Source organism: Cygnus atratus, chromosome 5 (assembly GCF_013377495.2).
Source record: "Cygnus atratus isolate AKBS03 ecotype Queensland, Australia chromosome 5, CAtr_DNAZoo_HiC_assembly, whole genome shotgun sequence".
NCBI classification, from domain to species: domain Eukaryota; kingdom Metazoa; phylum Chordata; class Aves; order Anseriformes; family Anatidae; genus Cygnus; species Cygnus atratus.
The window spans coordinates 59,003,028-59,014,811 of NC_066366.1; the positions used below are offsets into that span (position 1 = coordinate 59,003,028).

At 46.0% G+C, this 11,784-nt stretch overlaps 1 pseudogene; it reads left to right on the forward strand.

Annotated features, from left to right (window-relative positions):
- The first annotated feature begins 1,161 nt into the window (after nucleotides 1–1,161).
- On the forward strand, nucleotides 1,162–2,608 carry LOC126913334 (inositol 1,4,5-trisphosphate receptor-interacting protein-like 1; annotated as a pseudogene).
- The last annotated feature ends 9,176 nt before the right edge of the window (nucleotides 2,609–11,784 follow it).

Sequence of the window (11,784 nt, forward strand, 5' to 3'; positions counted from 1 at the left end):
CTCCCTGATGGGTCCAAACTTGAGCTCAAAGGTGATTTATTTTAGTGGCTGATCTTGCCCAGGGAAAGCCCTGGTGAAGGACTGGGGAGGAGTGAGTGCATGCGAGAAGGCAGGAGGGTGAGCACGACTGCCCATTCTTGTCTGGTGAGCCACCGGATGGCTCCTGTCACACCTACACCCAAAGCGGAGGATGCTCTCCCATTGCTGCCCAAGGCTGACCGTCACTCCTCCAGCCTGGAGGCACCGTCAGCAGGAACATGCCAGCCCCAGTCAAAATCTCACCCGTGCCTTCAATGCAGGCGGAGAAGGGAACACAAATCCCTCCTGCTGGAACAGTCCTGGGGGACCAGCGTAACTCTGACAAGCTGCAAGAACAAACCTCGAGATCCGACCCAGTGGGAGCAGAGGACCTGTCTCTCCTTGCCTCTCACTGCAAGCCCTCCTGTTCCAATGACTGTCTATGGGTTACTTTTTCAGAACTTAACGTGGAATGGCACACGAGGAGCACAACCTCCACAGGCTACATCGCCCAAATTTCTTTCTGCAGACAGCCCTGGGGGCTCCCGTGAGCTGTGCAGAGACAGCCCGGGGAACTCTGTCCAGCCACGTGCCTCTGCACTCAGGTGACACCAGGGCCTGGGCTGCCCGGGGCAGCTGGGCGTCGCTGTGCCACAGTGGGGACCGAGGGTGGGGCAGGGGTCCTGTGGCAGGGCGGGGGCGCAGGTTAGACATCAGAGGACGTGTCACAATGGGGGGGGGCTGCTTTTAAGCAGCCGCAGGCAGCGCTGCTGCATTTTGGCCTGAGCCATCGGTGAGTGCAGTACCAGGGGGAAGACGGGGCTAGGCCAGGGCTGGGGCACAAATGCTGGCCTCCCAAGGGCTTGCTAAGCCTGTGGCCAGGGCTCAGCCGCTCAGGGCAGGGCTCGCGGCTGTCGCCGCCAGCACTGCCCACAGTCCCTGCTGCCTCCCAGCCCCTTCGCCCCCTCTCCTACCTGACCCTAGGGGTCTGCGGCTCCTGTCGTAGCTCCCACCCAGCCCCCACTGACCCGCTTCTCTCTCACCTCTTTCAGACCATGGCTTCGGCACTTTTTTTCATCCTGACGTTCCTGGGTTTGGGCCCGCAGAAGGTCGGCGATGAACTAGATGCAGATACAAATGAGCCCATACAGCAGCGTGCGGAGATGCTGCAGGAGCGCATGATGCAGCTCCTGTTGGAAATTGAGAAGAGGGACCAGGAGCGCCACAGGCACGGTGGCATGCAAGCCGTGCTCTTATCTGTGTTGCTGCGCTGGCAGTTCTGGTTCAGCATTGGAGTTCTTGTCCTTTTCTTCTGGTACCTCTGGTGGCTTCTTAGAAGGATCCGAGAGCCTGACAGCAGCAGTGAGGAGGAGAGCTCCAGTAGCGAAGAAGATGAGAGCTCCAGTAGCGAAGAAGAGGAGGAAGAGCAAGAAAGACCACGACCAAACCCCAATAATGCAGACGATCTGGCTGATTATGTAAGTCAGCGCATCTACTGGCCACTTCCAAATCCAATCATCAGATGCTATCAGGTGGTGGAGGTGGTGGAAGACCTCCTGAATGTCTACAGCTCGGTCTTTCAAGAGACTTTCTTTCCGGAGCTGCAGTCAGCCATCGGAGTGGGCAGTGCCTTTGAAGGTTGGAGTCCCCGTGAGAATGACACTGTCTACCGCCTACTTATGCCCATGACGGCCCCCCCGTGGGCACTCCTTCCACCTGGAGCTGGGCAATGAGGACGATATGCTGGCGAGGAACTCCTCTATCCGTGTCGAGCTGGAGTGCACCGTGCGCGAGGGAGCAGGCCTTGAGGACATGCTGTGCTTCCTCCACCATTCTGAGGATGAGCTGAAAAATCAGGAGCCGAGCCTCCTAGACACCCTCTGCACCGACTCCTACCTAGATGCGGAGAAGACTGCAAGGTGGTTCCAGAACTTCGTGAAAACAGCCTGGGTGGTTATGCCTCAGTCGCACATTTACAATGTAAAGTGCTACCTTCCAGCCGCTCCTGCAAGTTCCAGATGACAAATGCTACCAAGAGAAACCTCACCATTGAGATAATATTTGGGGTTCAGCAAGGCAATTCAGACATCTTCCTGAGCAGCCAGAGGACGGAGGCCATCTTTACCCGCAGCACAACATGGCCACAGAGCTGTGCTGTTGCAGAGAGGAAGTTCTTCCAGCACATAAACGCCGAAGCCTGGTTCTACAGCTTACACCTCAAGTGCATGCAGATCTGCGCCCGTATGCTGGTGGGCACAAGCATTTCCACTTATGTCATCAAGACTGTTGTCATGCACCTCCTGACCACCATCTCCTTGGAAATGTGGCACAGGGAGGATTTTCTGCTGCGGCTGGATGATACATCATTCGGTACCTGCACTGCTGCCTGGAAGAGAAACGCCTCAACCACTTCTTCTTTGGCAACGAGATGGTGCCCGATGTGATTGTCCTGCCACCAGCCTTCCAATTTTCTGGCCCAGTCAACCTTTTCGAGCACCTGGAGCAGGACACGCATGCCTACACCCACGCGCTGGAAGAGTTCCAGGAGCTGCGCAATCGGCTCACAAGACTGATGATCTATGGACGCTGAAAGAGGCCTTCGTGCACAGACAGGGCACTCTGCTGACAGCGGGTGACAACTCTTACCACTCTGGGGGGAGCCAGACCTCATGCAGCTCAAGAGACTGCTTCATGGACGTTTGACGCAGAGACTGCTGATACCAACTGGGCAGGCACTGCCCGTCCCCTTGGAGGGTCCGTTCCATTGGGAGCTTTGGCCTTGGCAATAAATGCCTTGCTTGAACAAACGCTTTGTCTGTGAGCGTCCTCCTCGAGCAGGGCCACCTAGAGTCAGTTGCCCAGTACCATGTCAAGATGGCTTTAGAATACTGCCAAGGTGGGAGACTCCACGATCTCTCTGGGCAAACTGTACAACGTGCTTTACCTTTTGTTAGCCCTAAAGTGGTCAGGCAGTTGGACTAGGTGATCTTTTAGAATAGTTCAGTTGGAAGGGACCTTTAAAGCTGAAGCTTTTCCCCTGCTTTCCCATCACACTGGTGCTGTTAATACTGACCATTAACTGTGCTCTCACATCCTATGACTAGAGATTGCATTTGCTTTTTTTAATGTGTTATTACATCTTTAGCTACACAAATCATTTGGTTTGATACAACTGTAAAAATGTAATAATATGGAATTGTTTTGGCATTCATGTACACCGGTTGCAGTCTCCCCAAAACACATTTGAGGCATTATATATCATTTTAACTTAGGACACTGTCATCCAACCCAAATGAATTGGGCTTTAACAAATTTTATAATCTGAATGGACACTTAGCTTTAATTGAAGCCTTGGTATGTAAGTTTACCATGAGCTGTTTGCTTTAAAATCAAATTAAGAATAAAACATCGAATGAGTATTCTGGAGGTATTGCTAAAAGAAACTAGTACCTCTTGTAAGCAAGGGTGACAGGAAGATCATCAAAAATTTTGTAATCATGTAAGTTCAGATGGAAACTTGCATGCTTTGCTCACTCATTTTTATTGTTTGGTAATAATATCAAGGCAACGAGTTATCCCTTTGCTTTACTAGGATTTTGGTGCTTGCCACTTACCATTTCATAACTCTGATAAGTAACAAGCAGATTTGTTTGTCCAATATCGGTCAGCAGAAATAAATAGATCTGATTACATAGCCAGGGTAAGTTCTTGTGCCTAGGCACGTGAGCAAGGCTGGGACGTCTCTAGACCAGGCGTCCTCTGACAATGCAAAGCACACCCTGGGCACCTAAGGTGATTTGTTCTGTTAACGAGGAAGGATGAGTACTCCAGCCTCAGAAGGTTGCAGCTGTGCGTACGCCTGGCCATGATTTTATTAATCCTGCACCAACCTCCTGCAGCAGGCTCGTGTCCCAGCCTCAGTCTGTCCCCAGGGAGATGCCTGACACCCAGGGCTGGGGCTGCCCCACTGCCCTGCTCCTGCTGGGGAGGTGGGATGTGTCCTGGCCATGAGGCCCTGACCCACCACCCTTTTGGAGCCCCCAGCCCTCGTTGCGCCCTGACAACTTCAGCATTAAATTCCAGCCATCCTTAAACTGCAAGTTAGTTTAAACAACCTGAAGTGGTCTGGCTGAGGCCAAACCTAAGCTGAAGCTCAGTGGTTTGTTTATATTCCACATCCAAAACAAAAGTAAACAGAAACAAACCTGTATCATTATCAGCACTTTTCTGCTGTTTGAAAACAGCAAAGTTTTCTTTGAAGAAAAAAAGCTCAGGGAAAACCTTATAACCAGCTTTTTTATAGTCCAGCTGAGTTCACATCAATGAGAGCTAAACTGAAATAAATGTTTCCACAATCTTCTATTTTTTTTTTTTTTTTTACAGTCCCAGTTTAATTCAAACAAGAGTAACTGTATGCAGACCTGCCCTGAGCAACCTCTATCACATCAAGAATTTAAAATGATTTATAATTACTGGAGTCCTATCATTTACAATTATGTTCACTTCAGACTTCCTTTACTTTGACAAATGTAAAATGACCTTTGAAAATCTGGGAATTTATCCCACCGTATCTTGTGCAGTTATGTCACATTTTCAACAGAAATCAGTTAGAGAAGAGCTGTCCTACAATGTCCCAAGTTTTCTTCCAGAAAAAGTCAGCAGAACCAATTATAACAACAACATACAAACAAAAAAAACACCACCTCGGCAACTCTTTCATTTATAAATTACATCTTTGCCAAGTGCTTCCCTGCTGCATAAAGCAGATTGTCGCTTCTCACTTCAGTTCCTTGTGTTTTGTCCCACAGCTTGAAAAACATTCTTGCAACTTGTTACAAGGTGAGATTTTATCCCTTTAGACAGACAGACTGCCAGATCTAAAGCAGATGTTGAACAAAATCTGAGAGTTTCAACCACTAAGAGAAACCTCGAGTGCTCTTAAACTCTGCAACGCCACAGTGGCAGCTGACAGCGCTGCCATTTTGCCTGACTTGCTCAGTACATAAAATTAGGGATAGGAGGGAGGAGGCACTGAGCTATATAGCTTCGTGTTTCTTGCCACTACCATGGCACCTGAGAGTTTTTCACGTACTAAGAACTAGGTAATCAACCTTCTGTACAATTCATATGGGTCCCATCTCATTTTTCTTTATTCCTGGTAAAGCTTTCAATGCCTACGAAGGCTACTTGTAGCTATGTAGTTCAAGCAGATCAGCTTTAAATCAAACAAAGGCATTGCAGCATCTCTCATGGTTATTACATCACTGTCTCAGCCACTCTCTTCTTGAAGCTGGTTCCACAGGCAAAGCTAGGAGTGCTTCAGTCCCTTGTTCTCCTGCTCCTTTTTGAACCCTGTCTCAGAAAGCATCTTTGTCTCATCACAGTCCCACTGAAAACGGATCATTCCCCAAGGAGTTCTCACCTTGAACGTGCCTGCCCTCCATACAGAATCTCACTTCTCTGTTAGCGCCAAGTTTTTTCCCTGTAGCAGGAGAGTTTTCATTTTAGTGTTCTGCTTTAAAAAGGTAGTCAGAAGTGCTGTCTTCTAAAAGTGCCTAGAGAAAGGTTCTGGGGATTTGCTTGGTGATGGGGAAGAGACTGAAACAAAGGAGTCACAGGGTGTCGTCATACTCTGAAAAGAAAAAAGCTGTTCATAAGCTTATAGAAATGTCATGGGAATTAATGGATTTGCACAATGACAAACCAACTAAGAAAGGAAATACTTCAGCACTTGTCTGTAGGGGCTCAGACCTTCCAGCTTTGTGTGCTCTCCCCATCTCAGCTTCATCATTGCTCAAGCTTCAGTGCCAGGGAAAATAGGTGCTAATGCCATGAACGGACTGACACTACAAATTCAGGATCAGACCAACACCTCTCCAGGCTAAACAGCTCTTCCTATTGCCACTTTCCAAGATAACCCACATATCCCTAGGTAGAATTTTGAATCAAGGATAATGTGTGTGTGTGTTTTAAGAGGTACCTTCTACTTCAGTACTTCAGGATCTGAAAGCTCTTGACACAGTGTGTCCCTGGGTCTGTATTTTTGCTCAGCAGTGGTACTGTGCTAAAAATGGTAGTAATAATAATAATAGAGCATTGCTTGGAGCTTTCAGTCCCTGACAGGGGAATCTACTGACTCTCAGGTGGAAAGGAATAGAATGCCAGAAATTCAAGTACAAACTAGTGTTTTACTGTCAAAAATTACTGTGAGCATCTTGAACACAGATTAGCAAGACTGACTGTATTGGTCTATGCATAAGCTACATTGGGTAATAATTCTGTAGCTCCAGCCCAGGGTTCAGCTGCCTGCCCTGTGCTCATATTGCACAGTAGAACTGTGCAAAAAACAACTGACTCTTTTCCTGGAAAACTGTTGATGAGCTGCAGTAGTTTGTAAGCTAATATCATGCAAGGAAAGGGGCGGGGGGGACAGGACAGAAGTAATGTTGCTGAGATAACAGGTAGTAACTCAAGGACAAAAAGACACCACATGAGAAGGAAAAAAAAGCTAAGGACACACCTGAAGATATAAATCATGCAAGGTCAGGTATCTGTCATTCCAACATTCCAAAGAGGATATATCCCCCCCATCAGACAGCCTGGCTAGCTCATCAGGCATCTGCACATCTAGCCTGTCATTGCCATGGATGTCCTACCTGCAGAGTCTGTGATGACTGATGCCATCATAAACACCAGCAGAGGAAGGTGTGTCCATCAGAGGAGTGCAGGTTTGCACTGCAGATCCCTGCAGTGATGCCGTGCCCCATTCAGGGGGCAGCGCTTCCCAAAACAAAGTCACTCAACTGCTAACGACTCAAAACCACTTCACTGAAAGACAAGTACACTATACAGTGTGCTGTATGCCTGTGCCTAACAAGCACAACAAGCACCTGGGTGGCATGAAACCCTGGGCTCATGTGAGTGCACCTCTGTGTGTTAGTTCTGTTAGTTCAGTTTGCTCTGTTCAATTTTTCCGAGCTCTTTAACCACATTATTACTGGATTTCATCTGGGAAGTGCTGTCTGGGAGCTTTTGGTATTTGAATGACATTGGCGATCCCAGGTCTTGAAAAAGGAGTATTACTGCCTGTTGCACCAGCACAAAGTTGTCGAGCGTGACTGTGAGTATAATGGGCTGTACAGAGAAGAAATAGCCCTTGCCGCTATGAAAGTACGATCTCACAGACTCCCTTCTGCTCTTTTTTTTTTCTGAAGGATAAGGTTTACTGACCTCACCTTCATGTTTTAATGCATATTAGAGAGTTACCCAAGATAACATAGGAAGCCTGCAGCAGAATCAAGAACTAGGTTCGTGTGTTCATTAAATATAAGGTAATCTTTTTTTTCTCCATTTCTTATAAGGAATTTTTAAATACTGGCTGCCAAAATGAAAGGAAGACCCCAAATTTACAGTTTTTCCCTAAATAAATAACCCTTTTCTTCCATTGAAGGCTGTCATTTCAGAGCACAACCCTACCTAAATTAGAGATGATTTGAGCACGTACAAGGTAGCAAAACTGAATTTCACTCTTAAAAAGGAAAGAAATAACAGATAAAAATAGCTTGCTTCTGTCCTACAAGCCCCCAGCAAAAAATAAGGTTGGGGAGAAAAAGTTACTCTGCCTAAGCCATCCTCAACTGATTTTTGCTTGAATTACTTAAGGACAGGTTGAATAACAGAGGCTTCACCTTCTATTCCTTTTTTTTTCCGCTATTCTCGGAGCAAAAATTCTTATGCTAATTTAAACCTCCCTTGTTTTAATTTAAATTCATTATTTCTGATTCTACCCACCATGTACTTGAACAGATTATTCCACTGCTCTTTTAAGCCACTTACACTCCCTAACAGAACCTTCTTTAGTTTTCTCCTTTCAGGAGACACCATTCTCGCCATCTTCCCACGTAACAAGTCCATTTTCCAGCTCCACACTCAGCAGCACGCTTCCCACTGAGGCCGTCTCTCACCGACCACATCCCTCTTGTAGTCCATCCCCAGGACTCCCAGAGGAGGCCAAGCAGAGTGGAAAGGCTTCAGGTATCCAACAGTTTCATTCGTTCATCCCAAGATGACAAGGTCTATTCTGTGTTAAATCTTATTCCACTTTTGCCCTGCTGTGCCCTGTGTGGCATCAGCACCCTGTTTACACTTGCATTTTTCCCACCATGCCAACACACTTCACTGATCCTGACAGTTCTGTTGTGTTCTTTTATGAGCCACACCTGAGCACCTCTAGCACTGAGAGTCTTTTACACATTAACTGAGAGTTACAAGCCATGTTCACCACCTCTTTGGTCCCAGTGCCAACTTGGAAGGGTGACATCTCCAGAAGGAGACGTGAACGTTTCAGGCTCTGGATTGCAGCTTTAGGTAAAACTGGTTTTAATTTCAAGACATTGGCATATTTGGGGGATGGCTGCTAACGCTCTCCAACTGTCAGCTCTTTGGCAGGGGCACCACTTGACTTTTGGTGCCAATCTGTCTTTAGATATCGCAGCCTTTAAACCCGCAGATGGAGTTTTGCCCAAGCAGAAACTAACATGTCAGTTTGATTGTAGGATCAGCTGGCTACGATCCAGCACTGTCTTTCCCTCTCTGTGCCTGTGGGATGTGTGCTGAGTGAACAAGGAGCTAAAGGTACCTCTTTCCAGGGTTCAGGCACAGGCCAGCAATCTCTTGCTTCTGCTCCCCCAGGGGAGTAAATGTAACAGACTCTGACCGGAAAAGCTAAAAACATAGAGGTGTTTGTCAGCATACGTTTACTGGTAGCACGGGGAAGCAGCATTAAGATTACACCCTAGCCTTATAGACGCATTCCAGCCTGTTGCTTCACTACGCCAGCTAATAAAACCAAGCTTAGCATGTTTGTTGGTATTTAGGGTTTTTTAATTGACTTTATAGAAGTTCAACCTAAACACCTTCATTACCAAGTGCTTCACTCTGCCCACATCATGTCCTGCACACATATTGTGTTTTTCTGAGGGTGACCAGACTATGTTGTACGAGTCCCCTCAGCTCTAAGTCCAGGGATGCATGAAAACAGGGTGTATTAAATACGGAGCCTGCTCCGTAACCCAGAGCTGATACCCAGCAGTGCACAGACTAAACATTAAACCTGATATGGAAATAAAGGACATACAAGAGTTCGGAATAAAGACTGCCTAGACAAGCCAAGCTATTTTGAGACTCATCCCGAGAACTGCTAGTGGGATAGTGACTGAGAAGCACGTTTACTTCTATCCCAAGCTGCCTAGTACTGAAGCCAAGCTGTACAAGAGAGGACTGAGGGATATATCAGTGCTTTTCCAGCAAGCCAGAAAATTAATTTAGAAAATGTTTACAAGCATTCCTTTAAGTGTGTATTATTCATTTGACTTTTGAAAATAATTCAGATCATTTTAAACTACTACATTGCAGCCAGCAAGTAAAAACACCTTTCTAACAAGTATCTCTACAATAATAGCTTTTCAGGACACTCACTTATATCTATTCTTTCTAGTTACCAAATATACACTCATGTCTAAATAGTCAGAAGATAATTTAATGTTTCTGGATGTGACATTATGAACAGTATTCCTCTGAAAGTGATGGGAATATATTATGACTCACACGTAACATCTATCTTCATCCTAAAGAGTAATTTAAACTGGAGTATTTTATCAGGAGATTATTAATTTTGGAACATAAATTAATGAGCATTAACCTGAGTGAATATCTAGAAAATATTACAAATGAGTGGGAGGGAAGAAAAGCTACTGCATGACTCAGAAAAGTTTAAAACACCATTTAAGGGGGTATAAGTACAGTAATAAAAAAATGGCAGTTGAAAAATTGAGACAGATTATGTCTGAAATAAAAGTCTGCTAAGGACAACAGCAGTTCCCCCCACCACTGCAACAGGTCTTCTACCAAGTCACCATGAAGAAAAAACAGAAAGCACCTGTTTCTTGTAGGAGTATCGCCATGGGGGTCGACAAGCCCTGTGGTTGGTGATAACATAGGACTCAAAGATGAAGCCATGAGGAACGTAAACAAGTTAGAAGGAACAAAGTGGTGATCCACGAGACACCTTGCTGTCTCAAACCACTTGTTCTCCAACCGTTAAGACATGGAAGTTGCTAAATGTTTGCTGTTACTGTGCAAAGTTGTTAACCAATGAATAGCTAGTGGGAAAGTACCACTTGTAGAGCTAATGGTATAAGAAGGGAGCTTCTCCTCAATAAGGTTGTTGAAGTTATTGATCCCCAAACTTACCCTGGTGTCTGTGTCGTCGTTACACCACAAATGGCGCCTGAACAGGGACAGGCCAATGGAACACCTCACGAAGATAGGTTCGGCTGAACCCAGCAAGCTGAAAGAGCCAAACCTGGCAAGCTGAAAGAACCGAACCCAGCAAGCTGAAAGGAAGCGCACCCGAGCTGAAAGAAGCGTTGTGCTGAGAGAAGCATATCCGCACACACAATTACCTCTCACTGGCTGAAGGTAAGCAGTTGCACACCATGGGGAATCATATGGCCTTAGGAACAAAGAATGTCATGGGAACCTTCCAGATTATTCCCTCTAGTACGAATCAGACAGTTTACGATCCTGAAACATGGAACCAAATTGGGGTCAAGCTCTGGGACTCTGCTACTAAAAACAACAAGGTTGTGGCTGGATTGCTTGGCACCTGGCAAGCAATCTTTGAGGCCTTAAAGAGCCATGTGGGACCACAATCAGAAACATCTTGTTTGGCAGACAGTGAGGGAGCTGCGGGCTCATCCACCAATCCCCCTGCTAGGCCATCGCCTCCCCCACCATGACAGGCCTTCGCTGTTATGCTCCCTGGTGACCTGGACTATCCTTTTGATCCAGGCCTTACAGACCCTGAAAAGGAGACGAATCTGTTTCCCTTTGATCTGGGGGGGGAATAGAATACATAGGGCCCAAAGGCCGAGTTGCTTAACAACTTAAAGCGAGATATATTGTTCCCACGACTAGCACCTGAAACTCACCAGTGTTTGTAATCGAAAAAAAAATGGAAAGTGGAGACTTACATGATTTGAGGAAAAATTAATGAAGTCATGGAAGATATGGGAGCGCTTCAACCAGGACTGCCATCTCCAACTATGCTCCCCCCATCACAGACATTAATAGTAACAGGCTTAAAGGATTGTTTTTTTATGTTCACGTTTCAATTGATACGTTTTCCGCTTGTATTTTTGCATCTGTTCACGCAGGAGAAAAGGCAAAGGATGTCTGTAAACATCTTCTGTCAGCTTTTGCAACATTAGGAATCCCCAAAACAATTAAAACAGATAATGGCCCAGGATATGTGGCCCACATAACCCACTTTTTTTCCAACAGCAGGGCATTCAGCATCTGACAGGTATAGCCCATTCTCCCATAGGTCAAGCAATTATTAAATGGGCCCATGGTACCCTAAAAGCTATGCTTCAAAATCAAAAAAGGGGGAGTATGGGTATGACCCACCAGAAAAGGGTAGCTAAAGCATGCTGTTATGTTCTTATTTTTTTTATTTTTTTTTTAATCAATGGACAGAGGAAAGTCCTCCAATTCAAAAACATTTTAATCATAATACCTTAAACTCAGTTAAAGAAAGGGCACAAGTCATGGTAAAAAATTTAAGCACCAATCAATGGGAAGGGCCCTACTCTCCAATAACTTGGGGCCAAAGTTATGCTTGTGTTTCAACAGGAACTGGTCCAAAATGGGTGTCAGCACAATGGGTCCAGTCATCTGTCTCATCATCTGCCTTAACATGATCAC